The sequence below is a fragment of the Ictidomys tridecemlineatus genome, chromosome 3 (genome assembly GCF_052094955.1).
Source record: "Ictidomys tridecemlineatus isolate mIctTri1 chromosome 3, mIctTri1.hap1, whole genome shotgun sequence".
NCBI lineage: Eukaryota > Metazoa > Chordata > Mammalia > Rodentia > Sciuridae > Ictidomys > Ictidomys tridecemlineatus.
Genome location: NC_135479.1, coordinates 132,898,451 through 132,919,685, shown reverse-complemented (window position 1 = coordinate 132,919,685; position 21,235 = coordinate 132,898,451). Strand labels below are relative to the sequence as shown.

At 40.6% G+C, this 21,235-nt stretch overlaps 1 protein-coding gene across 18 annotated transcripts in view; it reads right to left on the bottom strand.

Annotated features, from left to right (window-relative positions):
* The window catches only part of LOC144376351 (uncharacterized), a 222,917-nt gene that overhangs the window by 59,357 nt on the left and 142,325 nt on the right, over positions 1 to 21,235 (bottom strand). The window lies entirely within an intron of this gene.

Below are 21,235 nucleotides of genomic sequence, written 5' to 3'. Positions count from 1 at the left end.
CACCCTGTGTACAACCGGAAACCCCAAATTGGGTTTGCATCTATCTAACCAAGGTACCTTCCCCAGCTCCACCTCCAGATGCTCCACGGGGGTTTGAGGTGAGGAGGAGGAGTTAGCGGAGCCTAGTGTCTCTGTGTTAGGGGCAAGTACAGGCACCCACATACACGGGAGAGCTGGGGGTGGGAGTGCCGGCCAGCTTCTGTTAATTTGGATGACAGCTACAGGCTGCTTTAGCCAGAAGGAAAGTGTTCTATAATCACACGACAGAGGCTTCCCCATCTTTTTCCATACATCAGTAATATTTCAATGACTTTTGCACACTTGTCTGCCTGCTTTTTAATAAGCAGGGCTTTGCATTGATGTATATGTGCAAAGTCTGACCTTTTCATAGGAAAAAACATTCATAACCGAAGCCTATATATAGAAGCTTCATACTGGAGCAGATAAAGATGTAGGTCATATGACTTTTTTGTGTGTGAAGCACAGTGCCAGAGGTTCGAAACAGACAATTCAAAACTGATGAAACACTGCCACAGGCTTGAACCTTCCTAATATTCTTCAATGCCTTTAAATAATGACTTTGTTTTTGACTAGGAATTCAAACGCGACCTTCTATCACTAAACACAGGAGCCACCCCTCCCTCCTAACCCAGGAAATTTACTTTGTTTAAAAATTTATTTTGCTTTTTAGGTAACTCTATTCCCATATAAGGCACAAAGAAGTTACCATCAAAATGTATGCAATGGTTAAGCATTTAAAGTGATATGATAAGTAACAAAATATTATTTGTGTGACTCATCAGAGGGAAGCATTTCCCCAGGGTCACTGTTACCTAACTGAACATAAACAAAATTCCCCAGCATTCTAGGCCAGTGTGCTCTGGAAGGTGCTGATTTTCCAACAACCTCCTTGGCACCCCCTTTTATATTCTTTGTTCCATAAATCTTGTGTTGTCTGTGCCTGCGTGTTTCTTTGTCCTTGCCTTTGTCTCCCTCATTCTGTCTTCTTGGGATGCTCTCTTTTGGACCTTTCTGCACATCCCAGTCTGTTCTGAAATGTCTGACTCAAATGCAATCCTCTTCATGAGTGCTTCCTTCTCTCCCTCCCCTGTCCTTTCCAAGCTCTTTGCTTCATAGTCTGCTCTGAATTATACTTCTGGTGTCCATGTCTTCTGTTCCATTCTGATAGGCTGCAAACTCTTTGAGGAGAGAACAAGAGTAATGTTTGGGGCACTTTGTAACATACAAAGCACCTATAAAATGCATTCTTGCAAAATGTTTATTGAGTAAATGCATTTGGCTTGGTAATAGTGATTTGTTTGAGTGTTTATTACTCATTTAATTGTCACCAATAAACCCATGAGGTTATTATCATTGTTGTCACCTTCAACAGCTAAAAGAACTATAGCTCGTTGAAGTTCAAAACCTTACCCAATGTCACATAGCTAGCAGGAAAATAGGCCAGGATTCAAGCCCAGGCCTATCTGGCTACAGGGTATGCTGGGAGCTGGCTTGCTCTAGTTTATAAGAGCTGATGGTTAAGTTTCTGAGATTTTGTGAATTGGTTGGAAAACATTATTAAAAATTAAACCATATAGACATATAATAAGTTATTTTAAAAATAATTTTAATAAACACTTAAAATACTGCTTTTCACGTAATTTGACATTTTTATTATTAAATATACTATTGAGATTATTTAATGCCTCTTTTAGTTATATGTTAGAAATAAATAATGCTGCACTGCTGTGTATCTCTCCCAAATTGGACATTCAGTGATGTTACATTGGTTGTTTAAAATTAGCCATGCTGAAAGTGTGGTATACCAAGGATATTGGCAGACACAACAGATGAGGGCGTCCCACCTCAGAACCAGTTACACATGTGTAAGAGTACCATTTGTCCTGACTCAAGGTCAGGTTACACTCCAGAAAGCAACACACTATGGGCCCAAGCTTCACACACACTCATCCTTTTCCAGGTTTGAACTTTACTACTAGTAGGACCTAACTTTGGACCATCACAGACAAGCTGCTTCCTGATAATAGAAAATTGACCTTTATAAGACTCCTTTGGGTTTCAAAGTTGGAATGAAAGTAATTCTTGATAGTTAATTTATGCCTACACCCATATATCTATATCTCTACCATAAATTTAGTTATGTTCATCATCACATCCTGTACATAAGAATATATAATTCAACTCTTAGAGAGTAAAATGTGAATTCCAAAATATGGATGTAAATTTCTTTCTCCAAATTTACATTAATGTAATTACCCAATGTTTTATTGAAATGTCCTCAGTACCTGGATTTCACATGTCTCCACACCTTATACATTCTATGTGGATTCATAAAGTGAGATTTGAACTTAGAATCAAAGGTTATGGGTGTCAGTACTAGTTCATTAACTCAAGTGGAGCTCAGTTAGAATTGCTGTGCCTCAGTTTCTTCATCTTTCCAATGAGGAATTTGGCCCAGATGTCCTTTAAATATTCCTCTGTCTCTATTTCTAAATGATACCACACTTTGTTCCTTTTCTCTAGAACTCAGTTCTTGCATCTATAAACAATGGAGCCTTGAGCTTGATAAAGTCCTTTACAGGATCCATGTGAAAAGCTGTTTGCTACTCAATGTGTCATTCCTATCAGACAGAATTGTGCTTTGCCACCAGAAAAATACCAGGTATTCTGCTGAGCACCCAGAACTCTGATGCCAAGAAAGGAAGGACTTGGAGATGAAGCAACTTTTCTGAGCTCTACTGCCTCTAGGCCAGTCTGCTACAGTCCCCAAATCAAAGGCAAGTATGTGGATGGGAAGAGTACCTCTCCTTTTCCCTTTAGACAATCTAGAAGATGAAAGAAGTAAGGGTGAAAGCTGTATGGAACTTTTAATTCGACACCCAGCTGGGTCTTCAGTGATAGGGGCGGGGAAAGGGAAGGCAGGAGACAGAACAGGTGGTGCTTCCTATCAGAGCAGAGGACAGACACGTGATGGTAACTAAGGAAAGGATTAATGTGGCGTAGCTCTCATGGTTGGCAGAGCACTATGGCCCAGATAGATTATCTCCTTCCTTACCCTTGACTCACCTGTTGACCTTGAAACTATAAATCATTTGTATCTTTATTGAAAAGTAAAAAAAAGTGTCCTTAACTCCTCATTAACATATTCGTCCTCATTCTCACCTACTCCGCTCCATATGGTCTCCAGATTATAGAGTACTGTGGCATCTATAATCTCATTCCATTCACAAGATAACTGTAAAATAGGAATTGTTACTTGTATGTTTCAAGGAAAAGAATTGGAGATTCAGACAGGGAATTGAAGCATCTTGCTCAGAATCATCCAGGTGCAGAGCTGAGACTGGAACTTAACTTTCCCTCTGAGGTTGGGGTCCTTTTCCTGCCCCTGATGACTCTTACCTAATGATGTTAAAACTCTTAGCTGAGATGAAAAGCTGCTACTCACCTGAGAACTCCCAGAAACCCTCTAGAGAAAGAAGAAATTGGTAACATCTGACACTCATTGAATCCTAGAAGTGGAAGTGACCCTACACATCTCCTGGCCCAGCCCTTTCCATGTCCAGAAGGGGGAAATGGAATCCACAGAGGTGCATGGCATGTCCCAAGTCTCGCACAAAGTCAGGGTGGAAGCTGGGTCTCTGACACGCATCTCCTGCCTTCACCTGCTTGTCATGCCATCCATTCAAACACTGTTCACTTTTACCCTCTCTCAGCCACTGACAAAATGAAGAGATAGTAACTACCATAAAACACTTGGCCATCATTGTAAGAACAATGTAACACTTTCCACTAGTGTGGGCATGGGCTAAAGAACCCTGAATGGAGGGATGCCAGCATGATCCCATCTCAGCTGTCAGTTTGCATTTAATCTACTCTGTGCCAGCAATTGGATTTATTGCTGGTGAGAACAGTGACTCATGCTCCTCTGACGCCAAACCAACTAATTTATCCTGTCATGGCTTGGTAAGGACACAAGTGTTTAGTATGTGATCAAAAATAGAGACCCCCTGTCATCTAGCACCTTGGGATTGGTCTTCTCCAAGCCTGAGGACTTACTCAAGCCCAAATCAGACTTTCGGCCCAATAGAACCAGATAGATTTTATTTTAGGAGTCCCTGATTTATAAACCAGCCATGGAGGCTAGCAAACTACAATACCAGACAGCGTCTCATTTAGGAGTTACCTGTCCTGGGTTTATTCCAACTTCTTTTATTAAATTGGTCTGTCATTTTGGGCAATTAATTTCCTCTCTCTGAGCCACATTATTCCCATCTGCCAAACAAGAGGGTTAAAATAGATGACCTTTGGAGGATATTTGGTTTGATGGGTTCTGTATAAGATTACACCTTTATCAGTGGCAACTTGCCACATTCAGGTTTTTCTATATGGTCTTCCTATGCTTTGGGGATGAGTTTTGCCAGTGGTCTCATAGGTTCTTGCTGTTTCTAAACAGACAAAGAATGCTTTGAAAGCTAAGATGAACTATATACAATTTATCCTGTCTGAAGTTAACTTTAAGGATCAGCAACAGGGAGTACAACCAACTTCAGCGTTTGATGTGACTACAGCTTCCTCTTTTATTACCCTATCCCACTTAAAACCTATGTCCAGGCCAGATGGCCAGGCCAATTACCGTAACCACCCAAGGGGCAAAGAAGAATTCAGGGGAAAAGCCCATGGGGCTCAAAGCAAGTGGGACATTTTATTTTAAATGTCATAGATAATAGCCTCAAGATTCAACTAGCTGCGAATTTGGGCCTAAAACTTAAGACTCTACATTTGTTTTTCCAACTGATGTTCCCCAAGTACCTTCACAGAATCTGACTCTTCACTGTGTTGTGGGAAAACAGGGAACTCTAATACCACTCTTGATTGTGCAGAGCTTAGAATCCTTCAGAGATGATCAGATATATGCGTAGATTTCTTTCTGTAACTCCGGGCTATTCAAAAGAGAGTGGGTTTCCATCTCATTGAAAGTGCTTCTTGAAAGGAGTGACATCATTAGTCTTAGAATTTTAACTTAGCGTAAGTGACCGAGAAACTGGGCAGTTTACTTTTCTGGGATTCAGTTTTTTTAATCTGTAGAATGGGACAGTAGTGTTAACCTCACAGATTCTTTGTGATGTATGAATTAGAAAAACTCCTGGAATATTGTAAGTGCTCAAAAATACTTATCATTACTTTTTATTCTTAGCATCTGAGTGAAATTACCCAAAGTTTCTTGTAATCTCAAAACAGACCCAAGCATGGCATTGTTTTGTATGTTATGGTGGGCCCTGCTGAGGTCTTTATGGGCTCCTGCTATGTGGGGTGTGAGGATTTCCTTGCTTTCTCCCAAATAATTTTGTCTTTCTCTCTTAGTGTCTCTCTCTCTCTCTTTCTCTCTCTCTCTCTGTCTCTGTCTCTCTCTCTCTCTCTCTCTCTCTCTCTCTCTCTCTCTCTCACACACACACACACACACACACACACATATACACACACACTCTCTTGTTTCTCTCTGAAGAAGCTGGACTGTTTATCAAAAGCCCCAGGTGTAGGAGTGTTTCAAATGATTTTTGGAAACTGAAATGATTTCAGAGATAATAGGCATCAAGAATGTGGGTGTAAAACACAAACAATAGGCGAGCTCCTATCGAAATCTTTACTTTTAGGAGAGGTGGGTTTTCCTTTTTATTGCTGTATATATATATATTTTTTTCCAAAAGCATCATCACTTCTGTGGTTTGAAAATGATCTTTCCTCTGGAAATTAGACATCGCAACACAGAACACAGAGATGGGGCTGATTAAATATACACAAGGCTCACTCTGTTCAGCGAGGCTGCGCGTCCTCTTTCAGCCTACAAGAATAAATTTGCTTTGAGTCACATATTTTACATAAACCAAAGAGGTTACCCCTAAGATGAACTGTCTGGCTTCTTGTTCCCCACCCCCACGGTGTCCCACATACCATCACAGGAAGACGTTAGCAGTTTCAGGACTTGAACTTTCTCTCAAAGTTTTCTTTTCTTGAACCAAGGAAGGTTTGCTTCTACATTAAAAAGTAACTGTCACTGTGTTGGTTGTGATGAGTGATGATAGACTGGATGTTCTTTTGGATGTAAAGATAATGAGATGGTATTTCTCACACAGCATGAATGTAGTACATAGTTGCCTCCTGGATTGGTTGTTTTGTCTCTATATTTGGTGAATAAGGACAAGCAATTGCCTGAGGTTGGCTAAGATTAGGGCTCTCAGGGATTATCTAGTTTAACCCATACCTGTCTCATTTTACAGATGGAGCAACTAAAGGTTAAAGAGAGAAAGTGACTTGCTTAAGGTCACACGGGGGTTAGAACCCCAAACTTTTGAGTCCAACAGTAGGACAAAAGGTGAAAACTGCAACCCCTAATTATGGCCTCAGAAACTCCAGTGTGTTCATAAAATAATATCAATTTAATGGCATTATACAATAATATGTGATCTCAAAGGATTGTTATGGGAATAAATAAGAAAATAAAGGTGAAATATTCATGTAAAATCTGAAAGCACTAAATGGTTGGTAAAGAATGCAGAATGCCTACTCAAGTCAAAGGAATTCCCAGAGCCACTTTAGATGTCTATTTGCTGTATGCCTTCTTTCATCCTGAAGTTTCCTTTGCATAATTCAGTACCAGGAAGTTTCATGTCACTCTAGAACTAAAGATAATTTGTCTTGGTCTATCATATAGCTAGGAATCTGCAAACAAGCACAAGTTGTGGCTGAGGTTAAAAATTTTTCTAATGGCATTTGTTGATCTAAACCCAAGTCAGGAAGTCTAAACTTTAAGTGGAGAATCCCCAATGAAAGAAGTAAATAGTACCTACGACACCACACGGTCCTTCTCTCTAGAGCAACTGAGATTGGAAAAGATGGCTAAAGAGAAATTCAATAAGAAGATAATGTTGGGCTAAAGAGTGAAAGTCCACGTAGCTCATGGGACTGTCAAAATACAGATTTAAGACAGGGAGGGTTACCTGTCAGATTGGGGAAGACACATTTCATGCTTGTGGTAGCAGGATCGGACTTGTTTGGAGCCAATCATAGGAGGAAGTTCCCATGAGACAGTGTGGTTAAGAACTTTCGAATAATCTAAATTGATAAAACATGGAATCAGGCTGCCCCTGGAGGTAGTGAGCTCCTTATCACAGAGGCATTGGAAGCCATACAAAAGGCCAAACTAAGGGGGTCTGCAGATTGGGGAAAGGCCCCTTTGGTTTGCCACACCCCTGAGTCTCAAATTCCTTTCTCCAAAAAGGAAGGATGCTAAAGGAGTCAGGGGAGACAGAATGACAACAAGCAGGATGAAAAATCCTTGGGCAGCCTTACCTCTCCTTTCCCATAAGAGGAGAATGATGAGATTTCACAATGGGGGAAATGAGAGAGCAGTAAATTTCCAAGGCAATAAAAGGTACTGTCTCTAGTTCTGTGCAGGCAACATGTGGAAGTCCTTGCTTTCAGATGGATTGTGGGGTTTTTTTAAACACAAAGCCTCTGTGGCTCAAGTGATGGGATCCAGATTGTACAGCTGGAATTGCTCAACTTTAGGTGGCACCCAGCTTGGGGGACCACACTGCATGGCCTAGCACGTGCTACACTGGCAGGGGGCAAGAAGTGGGAGTTTGTGGTACTGGGGGTAGTTATGAAATTTTTCTTGGAATCTGTGCTGCTGCTTTAAGAGACCAATGGGATCATGAGAGAACTCTCCACTGTTTACCAAAGGCCCCATGGAATGCTGACCAGTGAGATCCACATTCTAGGACCAAGTTGGAGGAATGTCGCACAGCCATAGCCCCCTCCTATGTACATGTGTATATAAAGACTCTGAGAAGGGCTGAAGCAAAGCAACCCATTTCCTTTTGGAATCACCATGCTTTTTACTAATTTATTTGACCTTAATAACCAGGTAACTATTTTTCCCTAGAGCTACTGCCATCCTGGGACCTGACTCAACAGACACATGGACCTACCAAAGTGTTAGAGCTGAAAGCAATACTGAACTTAATGCCATTTCTCCATTTTTTTCTTAAATAAAGAAAGCAGAGGCCTGGAAGGGTTATGCCAATTATAATGACTAACAGCCATTAACCCTGCAAGAATGCAAAACTTAAAATGTCCACAAATGACTGTAACGTGAGATTATGAATTATGATGGAGTATTACATACTATATAAGGTTAGATGCAATCAATAGAACTGGGGTCTCTGACTTTTACTATCACTGTGAGGGCCTGTCTTTCCACATTTATTAGCATAGGGTTCCCTCATTTGTACAACGGAGAGTATAATGCTGGTGTGACTGACCTCACCAGGAGAGAGAAAGGATGTGAGCATGGTTGATAAACTGTACTGTGCTATCTAAGTGGTAGGGATCCTTCTTCCTCCTCTTACTTTGTTGCTACAGACAGCATTAGGAGGATGTGTATGTTTTCCATTGTTTTTCTGTCCATAAGGGTAGTTTGCACAAATTGGTCCACAGACTCCATCTTTTAACCACTTTTATGGGTTAGTGAGGTGATCCATTACCTCCCTGTGGAAGCTCTCAGCAAAGCCAGTTGACTCCTAGAATGGTACACTAAATCTGTGACCATGTCCTCACACATGGTTAAAGTGCCTAGCATGGAAGAGCAGAAAGTAGTGAGCTTGGTCATACCCTTCACAGATTTCTAGCTATGTGACTCCTAGTACTCTTAAACACCAAAAAAAAAAAAAAAAAAAAAAAAAAAAGGCTTCCAAATTCTGTTGCCAAGGCTAAAAATAAAGAGGTTGAAAAAGAAGAAGAATCCAGCAATATCATCACTGAAAGAAAAATGGGGAGACGGAAAGACTCGGTTGATGAAGTCTTGGTATCTTATCTCTGGAATGTTATTGATGCTCTGAGTATAGTGTGAGATCTTAAGTGAAGTGAATTGGTGGTTTCAGTTCCGGATATGGTATGCAAAGAAAAAAAAAAAAAACCTTGCTCTTTGAAATTCAGCACTTCCTCGTCTGTGCTTCAGGAAGCCACACGCCTGATGCTGAGCGTGGAAACTGACTCATTTCTGGCCCTTTGAGATTAGCCTCTCCAGCCCCCAGACTGTGGGCAGGACCTGGGGCCTAGTGGGAAACCAGAATGGGGTCTGCCTTAACCTGGAGAAGAAAGAGATAGAACATCATTGATGCACATCTCTAATGTGCTTGCTTTCCAGTAGGTTCCATAGACAATGGATCTTCTGGAGTGTATTCAAAGCATTTCAACTTGTAGTTGGCCGTAGTTAAGTGGCCCGAAATGGCAGTAAATGAAAACACAAATGTCATGCTTCCCAACGCCTTCTTTTCAGGGTCACATTAAAGGAAGTTAGCCAGCTAACCTGCCTAGTAGAACAACATGACCCTGAGGTTTTAAATGTCAAGGGTATCCTCTCTTTTCTCACCAACAAGCCCCAAGAAGCAATGATCTGTTCTTCTCCTTGACTGTCCTAACAACCTGTTGATTTGGTATCCTGGGTGCCACTAGGGTAGGAGAGGTATCCTATATTTGTTTAGAAGAGAAAGGCCTGTTGGAGGCTGAATTTTACCTGTTAAAATGAAGCATGAAACCCAGGATGACCAGGAGTTTCAGGTATTCTGAAAGTGACCATGTCAAGTTGACCATTTAGACCTTAGAACTGTGGTTTCCTGATTTTCTGCAGACCATCTCAGCAAGGGAAATAACCACTAAACCATTGCTTAATTTTCATCAACATACTTAAAAAAAAAAAAACTTGCTTAGGGATAATGAGAAGAGTGCTGATTTAAGTGAGAGGTCAGTGAGAGATCAAGCAATACTGGGGGAAGAAACCAACGGGGCCGGGCTTAGCCCCTGAAGAGCTGAGCTTCCCAGTGCAAGCCACTGAGGATCTAGACCTAGTGCAAGCCACTGAGGATCTCCAGGCCTCACTTTCCTCATCTGTAAAATGTGAGCACTAATGACAAAATGAGATCGTATATGTGAAAATATTTACTTTATGCATAGTAAGAAACTATGCAAAGATGTATCATTGCCATTGTATATAAGCTCTTAAATATTAATTATTAATCTGTGTTAGAAATGAAATTACAGACTTCATCATAAAATAATAATTAATCTTCCAAATTTTCCTATCAGGAAAGCTTTTGTGAAACAGATTATTACATTTTAAACTTCTTTGCATGCTACTTACTTCCAGAAAGGATTTAAAGTAACTTATAATGTTAAATATAGTTATAACAGGATCATTAGAACACAGATAAAAGATTGAGGACTTGTCATGGAAAAAGAGGATAGTTAGAGGGGAAAACCCAATAATTTTAATAAATAATTTTAATTTTAATAAAGCATAGAGTATGATTTTGAGCTTCCCAATGGCTTAGTTAAAAAAAAAGAAAATGCATGGTAATATGTAGCTGTCTTCATCTAGTAAAGGAAGAATTGTCATGGATCAGGGTCAACCAAATCCTTTCTGGCCCTAAATTTCACAAATGTATCATGTGCATTCTTATTTAAGGGATACCAAAAAGCAAATTTGATAAATAAAAGTAAATGGATAGGATCTTAGAAAGGAAATGCAGCAAGGATATTGTTCCAGTCTAACCACTAGGTGATATTTCCCTTTGTGAATCAGTGCGTACCTTTCCAGAACTAAACAAACAGCAAGATGATTAATAGAAGTAGCAGGCAGTCTGCCTTAGGAAAAAAAAAAAAAATAGGGCAGTGAAAATCAGAATATTTGCTCCAGGCTGGGGTGTGCCACAGCCAGGGTGTGCACAGAGGCAGCCACCATTTTTCACTTCAGGGGGCATCAGGCAGGCAAGGCAGTGTGCAAGGTGCCTGGCACAAGGTCACTTGGTGTCTCTGAAACTGATTCTGCATTCTGAGCTCCTTAATATGATTTTTTAGGTCACAGTGTTCTAGGCAAAGCTCCCTGTTGATGTACATCTCTCATGCAAGATTTAGATCACCTCTTTTCGGGCAGAGCTCCATGGAAACACCGCCCATGATTTCTGAAATGGAGTCTGATTGGGTCCCCGTAATGCCCGGCTGGAGTGGACAGCAATCTCTGCAGTTGACACATTGCTGGACAGTTGGCAAGCCTGAGACTACCAGAACCTACTCCTTGTAAGCTATTATTATTCTAATGCCAAAGTAAATTCCTGTTTACATAAAGTGGCTGGGGAATGGAGTATTCTGGGCAATGGAAAATTCTGGTTCATCTGGTTACTGTCCATATCATCTACTGATTCTTGGTTTCCAAATAAGTAAATTACAACATACTTTGCTAAACATTAAAATGATACTGAGTGTGATTTAAGCTTTCTTTGGATGATTCATAAGGTACTCCAGGATCTATTAGCACTTAATACTGTCATTAAGATTTTAACTTCTTATTTTCTTGCATCTGGGGTGCAAATGCAGGTGTGGAAAATGGGGCTGCCTCTGTGGTAACCCCGCCATTGGAGTTGTGGAGTTGCTGGGAAGTTATCCTTGCTATCAGTTTGTGCTATTAGTTTGTTGGCAAGTGAAATAATACACACAGACATGTTATCAAGGTGTCAGGTGGACAGTAAGTTATTGGTTTACTATTCCCCCCACAAAAACATCAGGAGACAAAAATAAAAAGAAAATAATCCAATTCATTTCACTACCCACTTGGTAGTTGAATTCATAGAACATTTGTTCTGTCAGGGACCACAGAGATGATATGCTCAATTTTATCATTTCTTATAAGAGAAAACTTGAGCACAGAGAGAAGGAACATGACTCCTCTAAGCCTTCATGGCTAGTAAGAGTTACAGGTTGATAGTAGAACCCACATCTTTTGGGGGCTAGGGCTAAGGCTGTTTAGCAGAAGGGACCTTTCCCATACAGAATTTCTGCTTCTGCACAGCCAGAGATAAAGAGAGAGAGGTGGGTCTTTTGCTCAGGGACTCTGGGAACTTGCCAAATCAAATCTGTTTGAAGGTCATCAAAGTCCTCTTTTGTATGAAGGCCCTGGCTCTGGCCCTGAAACAGTTCACAGGGTAAAGGACTAATAAAGTCCCCAGGATTCAGTCAAAATGAAAACCTTTCAAAAATAGCAAAGAGCCACACAACTCCCCACATCTGCAAGAGAAACTTTTTAAAAAGCCACCCAGACGGGTTTAGATTTCTAGCTTCTTTCTTTGCTTTGCCTAAGTTCTAAGGCTTGAATCATTCCTATCTCTGCCTCTTGGGTACTTTTAAAATTGAGTTTGTACTAACTGAACTTCCAAACTAATTGACTGTAAACTCCTCCTATGAAGGAAGGGGAAGAAGGAAAATAATGATTTGAATGCTGTGCATTTTTGAAAGGCAGGTTCAGCCTTTTAAAAAAAGAGTTTCTCTGTTGGTTTAGAAGCATTTTCTCTTTCTGAGCTTCAGATCCTGATAGGACTCTTTTGCTCTTATATTCTTTGAATTCTCACTCCTTCCTTTGATGCTAGTCCTGGAATCCTGCTGTTTGCATGAGAGATCTTCAGTACCTTCCAAAAATAAGGCAAAAATCTTGCATGAAACTCCAGGGTCAGAAGAACCCAACTTGGGTTTAATTATTGTCAGAACAGTGCACTTGATATCTGGACTTCTACATTGTATCCCTTTAGCTCCAGGGAACTTTTTTTTTCTTCCAGGGATATCTTTGTGTGCGTGTGTGCACATGTTTTTCTATTTTCTGCAAATGCCTTGTGTTGATTACAAATAAACACTGAATCTCCTAGGAGGGGACGATAGAGGTCATGCATCTAATCCTGCCCGAGGTTTAGTCACTACCCTGCCACTTCCTTCCGGTTCCATCCAGGTAAGAGAGAAAAGCAGTTAGGAGCTCTCAAGACTCTGCAGTGTCCCCACTGCCCACAAGATGCATTCTGACTGTGGAGATTGGCACTCAGAAGTAGGAAGAGGGCTTGGCAAAAACTGGCATAAGGATAATATTTTTAATTAAATAATGAGTCAGGTTTCTGGATGTGGCTGACTCCTGCTGTCTTACGCTTCTAACGTGCTGAAAACTCTCCTTCCCTTCTGTTACCACCCTTTGCTGTGGCCCAACACTGCTTACCACCTCCATTACCCTACTTTCTGGCCACTCAATATACTTGTTAAAGCATTTTTCCCAACTGACATGGACAATCCTCAATCCTGGTTATTGAACATACTTCCTTCTTTATGAAATAGTTTCTCCTTCCTTGTCCAAGTTTCCATCCTTTATCCAAAGGGCTTTCTTCTCTGTGCCCTGAATTACTTACCAGTGTCACCTGAGGCCCATTGCTACCTGTATCACCTGAGGCACATGGCTGATCTCCCTCATGGGACTGTAGACTCCCTGAGGACAGGGGCCATTTTACTCCTTAGATTCTCGGTCACACCTAGCACAGGGTTGAGTGTGTAGCTGGCACACAGGCCTTTTGACTTGAGCTGAATCTTAGGTGATCTTCAGTAGTCTGATAGGAGGAAATGGTGAGACTTCACTCTTTCTCCCTCCACTGGAAGCTGAGTTAGGGATTCTTTCTAAATTTACACAATTCTATCCTGAACACCACACCCACGGGACGATGGGGTAAGCAAAGATAGCCACAGGAGCTGTGTGGCATAGCGGTGCGTATATGCTTGTCCAGGCCATTTCATGGACCTGGAAATTTACAGGAATGTATAGCTGTGCTCTTGCTCAGCCAGCTCAAAACCTGTTTTGCTGGAGGCTTCTTCCCTCAGCAGATAGGTTGGGGTATTGTGAATGTTGCCAACTGGAACAGGAGGACACCCAGCCCATGCCCAAGTTTTATTTATCCTAGTGCAGTAGGCCTGCAAGGTCAGGGCTCCACACACTTTATGACCCTGAATCATGTCCCTGGGGGCCCTTTGAGTTATCTCAGTCAACCAAGCCGAGAAGTTTCTCTGATTCCAATGGAAATGACCCATTGTGATTTATTGACTCTCAGATCCTAGGACATCAGATTTGGAAGTAGCCTTTAAAGTCACCTCATCTGAATCTTCTTTTCAGACCTGAAGAATCAGATCATAGTTACCTTCGTTTTTTTTAAATGGGGGGGCTGTATTTAATTCATTTAGTAATAAATTCATCCACTCATAATTCCATCCTGTGACTTATCTACAGACTCATTCATTAAATATCCATTAATGCTAGGCACCCAGTGTTTTAGTCAGCTTTTTCACAGCTGTGACTACAAGACTTGACAAGAACAATTTCAGAGGATGAAAGTTTATTTGAGGGTTCAAGGTTTCAGAGTTCTCAATCCATAGACAGTCGGCTCCATTCCTTGGAGTTCAAGTGAGGCACGACATCATGGCAGAAGAATGTGGTGGAGGGAAACCACTCACATGATGATCAGGCAGCAGAGAAAGAGGCTCCATTTGCCAGATAGAAAATATATACCCTAAAGGCATACTCCCAGTGACCAACCTCCTCCAGCCACACTCTACCCACCTTCAGTTACCTCAGTTAATTTCATCAGGGGATCAATTCCCGGATTGGGTTGAGGCTTTTATTTCTTTTCTGAATCTGCTTGCATTGTCTCATGCATGAGCTTTGGGGAGATACCTCACATTCAAACTATGACACCCAGCATATGCTTGTCTCTAAACAGAAATACGTGAATAAGACACGGTCTCCACTCTCCAAGAGTTTATTATACCTATCTACATACACACACAAATACTCTCACGATAGAATCTGGTGTGTTCAACACAAGAGTGAGCAAAGAAAGCATGCTTTGAGAACTGGAAGATGATCACTAGCCTGCTATGTTGGGAAGAATGAAGGAAGACTTTTAAGAAGAAGTAATATGCAAATTAAACCTAGGAAGGGGAAGAGTTCCAGAAATAGAAGGGGAGGGAGGGGATCACAGAGAAGGAGGGCCTCTTCAAAGGCTCAGCCTCAGCAAAGTGGACAGCATCCCAGAGAGCAGTGAGCAGCAGGTGGGACTGCTGCAGGGGTGTGGGGGTGGGGGCTGTGGTATGAATAGGGTCGGGACATGAATTGCAGCTAGGGTAAAGGTGGTGTGGAAATGTGTTGTGCAGATCACAGCTGTGCTGAGGACTTCAGTTTTAGCTCGGTGCTCAAAAGGAACACTGTCACATCAAATTTACATTTTTGTTAAAACCTCTCTGGCCACAGTAAAAAGAGAGAGAAACTTGCTGGGATAGGGGTGGGGGATGCTATTGTGATTGTTTTAGAAATAGAGGCAGCTTTCATACACATCAATCAGATCATGTCACCCTCTTGCTGAAGTCCTTTCTATGCTCCATATTCCTGTCCCTTCCCCAGGTACCCTTTATTAAAAATGCTTACTTTATTTTGTGTGGTTTTTAGATAGTCCTTATTACTGTATTAGGCCATTTATTTATTCACATGCTCATCATCTGTCTCCATCCATAAATCGAGAGCACCATTAGAGCAAGGACACTGTGCATCTTACCATTTTCTCTTCAGCTGAGCACAGTGCCTGGTTGAACTGGGGGTAGGGGTGCCCAAGTGTTTACAGAATGACTGATGAGATGTCCACCTGGGAAAGTAGTACTTGGACCAGAGAGAAGACAGCCGTGAAAGCAGAATGCCAGACCCTTTCTTTCCAAATTCACGATGTGCCCAGTGTGTGGCTGGTGGCTGTCTTCAATAATGAGAATATCAAGCTGCACACTTAACCGGCTGTGTTTGCTATCCACATCTGGGAAGGCAGCACTGTGTCCCCTGCTCCACAAGTCTCCTGCCACACATTATCAGCCTATGGAATCTTCCAGGGACCCTTCACCTTGTGCTTCTACTAGTCCCAACTCTACCATTGATGGGTTGTAAAACAAACTGTTTTTCTCAGGGCCTCAGTTTGCTAAACTATAAAATAGGTGCATTAGCCAAGGTCCTATAAGATACTTTCTAACTCGAATGCTATGAGTCTCAAAGTTTTTCTAGCTTGAATAAGTTTTTCTCTGTTTTCAGTTTTTAAAAGATGTACAATGATTATATGCAAAACTTCGTGAAATGATAATTTATTTTATGTCTCTTTGTTGTCTGCTTCAATTTCTAGCCATAAGTATTTTTACAGAGTCATAATCAGAGCATATGTCTAGTATTATGTCCCACTCTTATCCTTGAGCGTTATTTCTTATATGCCTTTCATGTTGCCACAGAGTCTTCCCATTTATCATTTTAATGGCTACATAATTTTCCATGGAGTTAATATATCATAAATTATTTAACCATACCCAAATTGTTGGGAATTTGGATTCTTTCCAGGTTCTGCTATTTTAAAGAGTTCTGAACATACAGTTTTTTTTTTTCTTTTTCTTTTGTAGTTATTTTCCTTAGGGTAAATCCCTAGGAGTGGGATTACTAGATGAGTTTTATGGCTCTTGAAAAGTATTGCCAAATGGCTCTCCAAAAGTATTGTTTCAATTTGTATTCAATTTGTGTTCCATGCACGCGTATGCCAGTTTCACAGAAATCTTGCCCCCGTGTTTTTAAAAATCAATTTCCTTTATTTTTTTCAAGTTGAATTTGTATAAAATGAGGCTGCATCGGGATTATCATCAGTCAGGCTAAAGTTATAATACAGTGCTTGGCAAACAGAAGCACTCAGTAATTGTTATTATATGAAGAGGGAACTTAGAAGGGGGCAAATGTGCTTGTCTTACCCTTAAACTTGTGTTTTTTTCCTGCCAGGTCAGCTTAGTGCAAATAGGTACCCCTTACCTTTAATGTTGCCTCCCATGAGACAGCCACCAATTCTCCTCCATCCCAAGGTGGCCAGCGTATCTTAGCCTTAGTAGACTTGGCCCAAGTTCTCTGCCTTGTGGATGGATACTTTCCTTCCTTCCATATTTCTATCAAGAGGGTCCTGACTGGAGATGGAGTGCTTGTCTTCTTTCTGAAAGCTACTTGTGTTCATCCAAAGTTTTCTTCCCCCAGAGTTATAGTCAGCCTCATATTCTTCCTTATCCTTCCTTATGGCTACTGCAAGATGAGGATCACTTCCCCAGGGAGTATTTTCTTCTTCAAGTTGGATTTTCTTAAGTCATCCTTTATCTTATTCAAATTTTCATCTTCTCACAATCCTGGTTGCTTCTCTCCGAGTGAGTTCTAGTTTATATGTCTCTCCCTTTAAGTGTCAAGCCCATTCATTTATGAAAATTTACTGAACAACATCCAAGTGATAATCAGGATAAAAAGGTAAGTAGAATCCATTAGCTGCTCAGTGTCCAGTAGGTCAGAGAGGAGACCAGCCCTCTAAGGTTTTGACCTTAGAGACTTCTTAGCAGTAGGCTATTCAGTAGGTCAAGGAGAAGATACTCTCAGGTAAATCTGATAGTTGTCTTTCTTTAACCAACACTCCTTATGCTTGCTTAAATGAAATGATGGCTTTCCTACCTAGTAGAAGCACCATATACCATTTGGCAGAAATGTCATAGTATCCTAAGGACTGAATTTTCTTAGACCAAGAAAAGAGTTCGAAGAAGGTAGGTGGTGACCACCCATGGAATAGAGCTAATCCTGGGTCATGCCTACAATGCAGATGAAAACTCCTATACATCTGCAGAGCTGAGGCTCCTGGCTATTCAGGGAACCTGTGGGAGTCTAGAGGATAAGAACAGAGAAAGCTCAGGTTCTACTGTCATTGTTAGCTGATCTGCGTTATGACACTCAACTGCTCTAGAACTCAATGTATTATTGTAGAGAAATGGGCGGGATTAGACCATCCAGGTTCTTAGAATCTATGATCCATGGAAATCCTGACAATCCCTCTTGACTTCTCAAAATCCTCTCTTGCTCATCCCACAAAAACACAGAAAAGAAGGTGACCTCACTGGCTGCTGGGCAGATGTTAGAGTCCACTGGGAGTCCATGTCCTCTGTAGCTACTACAGTGATTATGCCCTGTTGCAGCTAAAATCTGTTGCTGGCAGGATTCTTACTCAGTTTGCTGAGCCTGGTGCTGTAGTTGCTGCTTCTTACTTCCTCTCATTAAAACACCCCCCCCCCCATCTTATTTTGTTTTGTTTTCCAAACCCCTTGTTTTGAGTTTGCTGCTTCCCAGATCTTGTTATTAGGAAAGACATAATTAATAACTCCTGGCACATGGAGAAGCCAGATTGGACAATCTGCCTTCTGCTTTCTTAAACTGTCTTCTGAGCAATCTGAAAGCCTGAATTTATAGCCTGGACTGAATACAATGGATTGTTTCATAATCCCAAGAAAGAATCAGGAACTCGCCACATTGCCAGCTTGAAAAAATAAAATTCTCTTTGTAGTTCCTAGTGGAAGTTTTATCCAACCTCTTCAGTTAAGAACTAAATGCAATATGTACTCTTTTCCTTTCTAAAACTTCTGTTGAGAAGACGATTCTGTGGCTTACTTCAGTTAACATTCTAAGATTTTTCCATTCTAGGTCATCAGGAGTTGGTTCCTAAAGTCTAACCCATTCAACTTTGGTGACAGCCTAGATCCATATTTGTAGCAGAATTAAAATAAAAAGTTTAGATGGTTTGAAAATAAACCATTCTTGCTTTATTTTTCTTATGTTTGGATACATTTTTTTGTGTTGTCTGCAGTGCTGGAGATTGAACCTAGGGCTTTGGTCATGCTAGGAAAACATTCTACCACCAAGCCACATCCCCAGTCCCTGGAGAAAATTGTTAGGGGTCTTATTAGCATATTCTGATTTTACCCTATGTGACCACAGTTCCTTGGCCTTTTCCACTTCAGGCCCAAACACTCTGCATCTCCAATTCCATCAGTGGAATTATTTAATTTCTCTATGTTAATTTAATGGATAGAACATAAATTGAACAAATGTGATAATTTAACACTGTTCACTATGATTCTTCACTTTGCTTGGCACTGTGGGGGATGCAAATTAGAATAAAGTAAAATTTCTATTCAAGTTGCAATTTATAAACAGAAGTAAATTAGTAATTATAATACAGGGTGTAGTTATGTCAAGCTCTAATAATGGTATAAACTAGATGTTTCAGAACTTGTCTGTACATTGAATCTTTGGGGAAACTTAAGGAAATACTGATGGCTGTATCTCATCCCTAGAGATTCTGATTTAGTCCATCTGGGGTGTATCTTGGATTTTGAAAGATTTAAAAGATTGCCGGATGACTGTAATGTGTAGACAACTTTGGGGACCACTGGTATAATAGAAGGACTGGGAAACACAAAACATGAAACAAGATATGTTAATAGAGAAATTGAAAAACTTTGCATGGCAGTGTTTAACATAAAATTCTATTACAAATAATTCAGTTTACTGGTGAGGATTAAGTTGTAGGGCTTTTGAGGTTATACAGATTGGTATTAGAACCTCAGCTCTGTGTCTTAGTGGCTGTGTGCTCTTGAGGGAGTTACTCGCCCTGAGGAACCGCATTGAGGAAGAACACAGAGTGTCTAGAAGAGAGAGGGGCATATGAAGCAAAGAATGGAAAGTCAGGGAAGGGGAGAGAGACACAGGCTTTCTTACTTAGAGAAGATATAAGGGATTGCAAGAGCAGGCTCTGAGGAGACAGAAAACAAGTGACAGATGAGATGGATCTTGTAGAGGTCAGACATTCCACATGTCCAAAGTCACTCTTCTCCATCTAGACCTCTCACCCAGATAAAAGATGGGTCAATGTGTTCCTGCTGTGAACTGGAATACAAATCAAAAAGCCATGACTATGGAGCCAGACAAACATCATGTATGACCAACTGATTAGAAGAGGATGAGAACCTCATCAGCTGCTTCTTCATATGCTCAACTTTACTCAGGGCCTTAGACAGTCCCAGTGAGAACGAAGGAAATTGAGAGAAAGTTGCATATCAAGTGTATAATGAAAGGTCAACGGAATAAGGAATTGAGTATGAAGAAGATAGTGCTGAAGATTTATTCTCTGAATAAATCCAGATCTGTCCAAAATCAACATTAATTGCTTTTAATAGTTCCATTGTAAGGTGTAAGTAAGGAGTGGATCTTATACTGAGAATGTTGGCACCTCAAGTTCTATCTGGAGGCCCATGACAGGATGGAAAGAAATAAACCCACATTTCCAAAGGAAGAACTAGTTTTGTTTGATTATACTGAAGAATTTCAATGAGGACGTCACATGAATTGCAAATACTTGGAGGAGGAAGCTGTAGATATTTTGCAGAAAAGAATCAAGTTATGAAATGTCGGGGCTCGAAAGGCTTTAGAGTTCAGCTTATCTAATCTTCTGTGTGTACAGGCAAGGATGTAGGGGCCCAGAGTGATGACATGATTTGTAGAAGGTCAACACTGAAATAAATGCTGAGGAGGGAAGGGAATTTAGGTCTTTTTTCTCCTAGGGATCAGTTCCCATCAGAAAAGAATTTTGTTTTGGTTTTTCAATCAGGAAGATCTGGGCTTTTCTTGGGTGACATGTTATCTTCCAACAGCTAGACCTTGTCACACACTTACAACATGGCCACAGGACTGTGCGGTTTATAAACATTCTTGTTTACTCCATTTTATCATATCACTTTTAATTTTCCTTTCATGATTGTCTTTTTTCATTTAAAAAAAAATCAATGTCACATCGGCATTTTGGCAGCATGATTACAGATTGTCTTTAATTCTTTGTGGCATAAGGTAAGTTAGAAAGATGGTGACTAGCTTTATTCTTGTTGGGCTGTGCTATTACCATAGAATATGACTAACATTTTCTGAATATACATTATGGCCCAAATACATCATTTTTCTTAATTTTTTCAACATAGCCACAAGTTATGCATTATTATTGTCTTCGTTTTACAAATGAAGAAACTGAGTGTCAGAGAAGTAAAGAAATTGCCCAGATCTCAAACTGAAAGGGTCAAGGTTGATGCCATGTCTAAGTGACCACAGTGCTCCTGTCCTATGCCGAGTGACATTCCATTCTGCAGATATTTGTTACCCTGTAATGGGAAAGCTGCCCAAGTGCACTGAATGGCCAGAGTCCATGGTTTTCCCACAATCCTCTTCTCTTTATTCTTCATAAGTGACTAATTATTCCACTCAGAAAGACCTCAAATATTACTGAAAACAACTGGCTTCCAAAGAATTGGCTATTTTCCCTGTTTTTAATGTTGGGGGAAGAAACCCAACCAGTTATTTTTCTGTTTTGCTCCATTGCTTTGCAAGAACAAAAATAATCATATTAAGATGTCAAAAATAAATTTTAAATGTGCAAATGTGGGA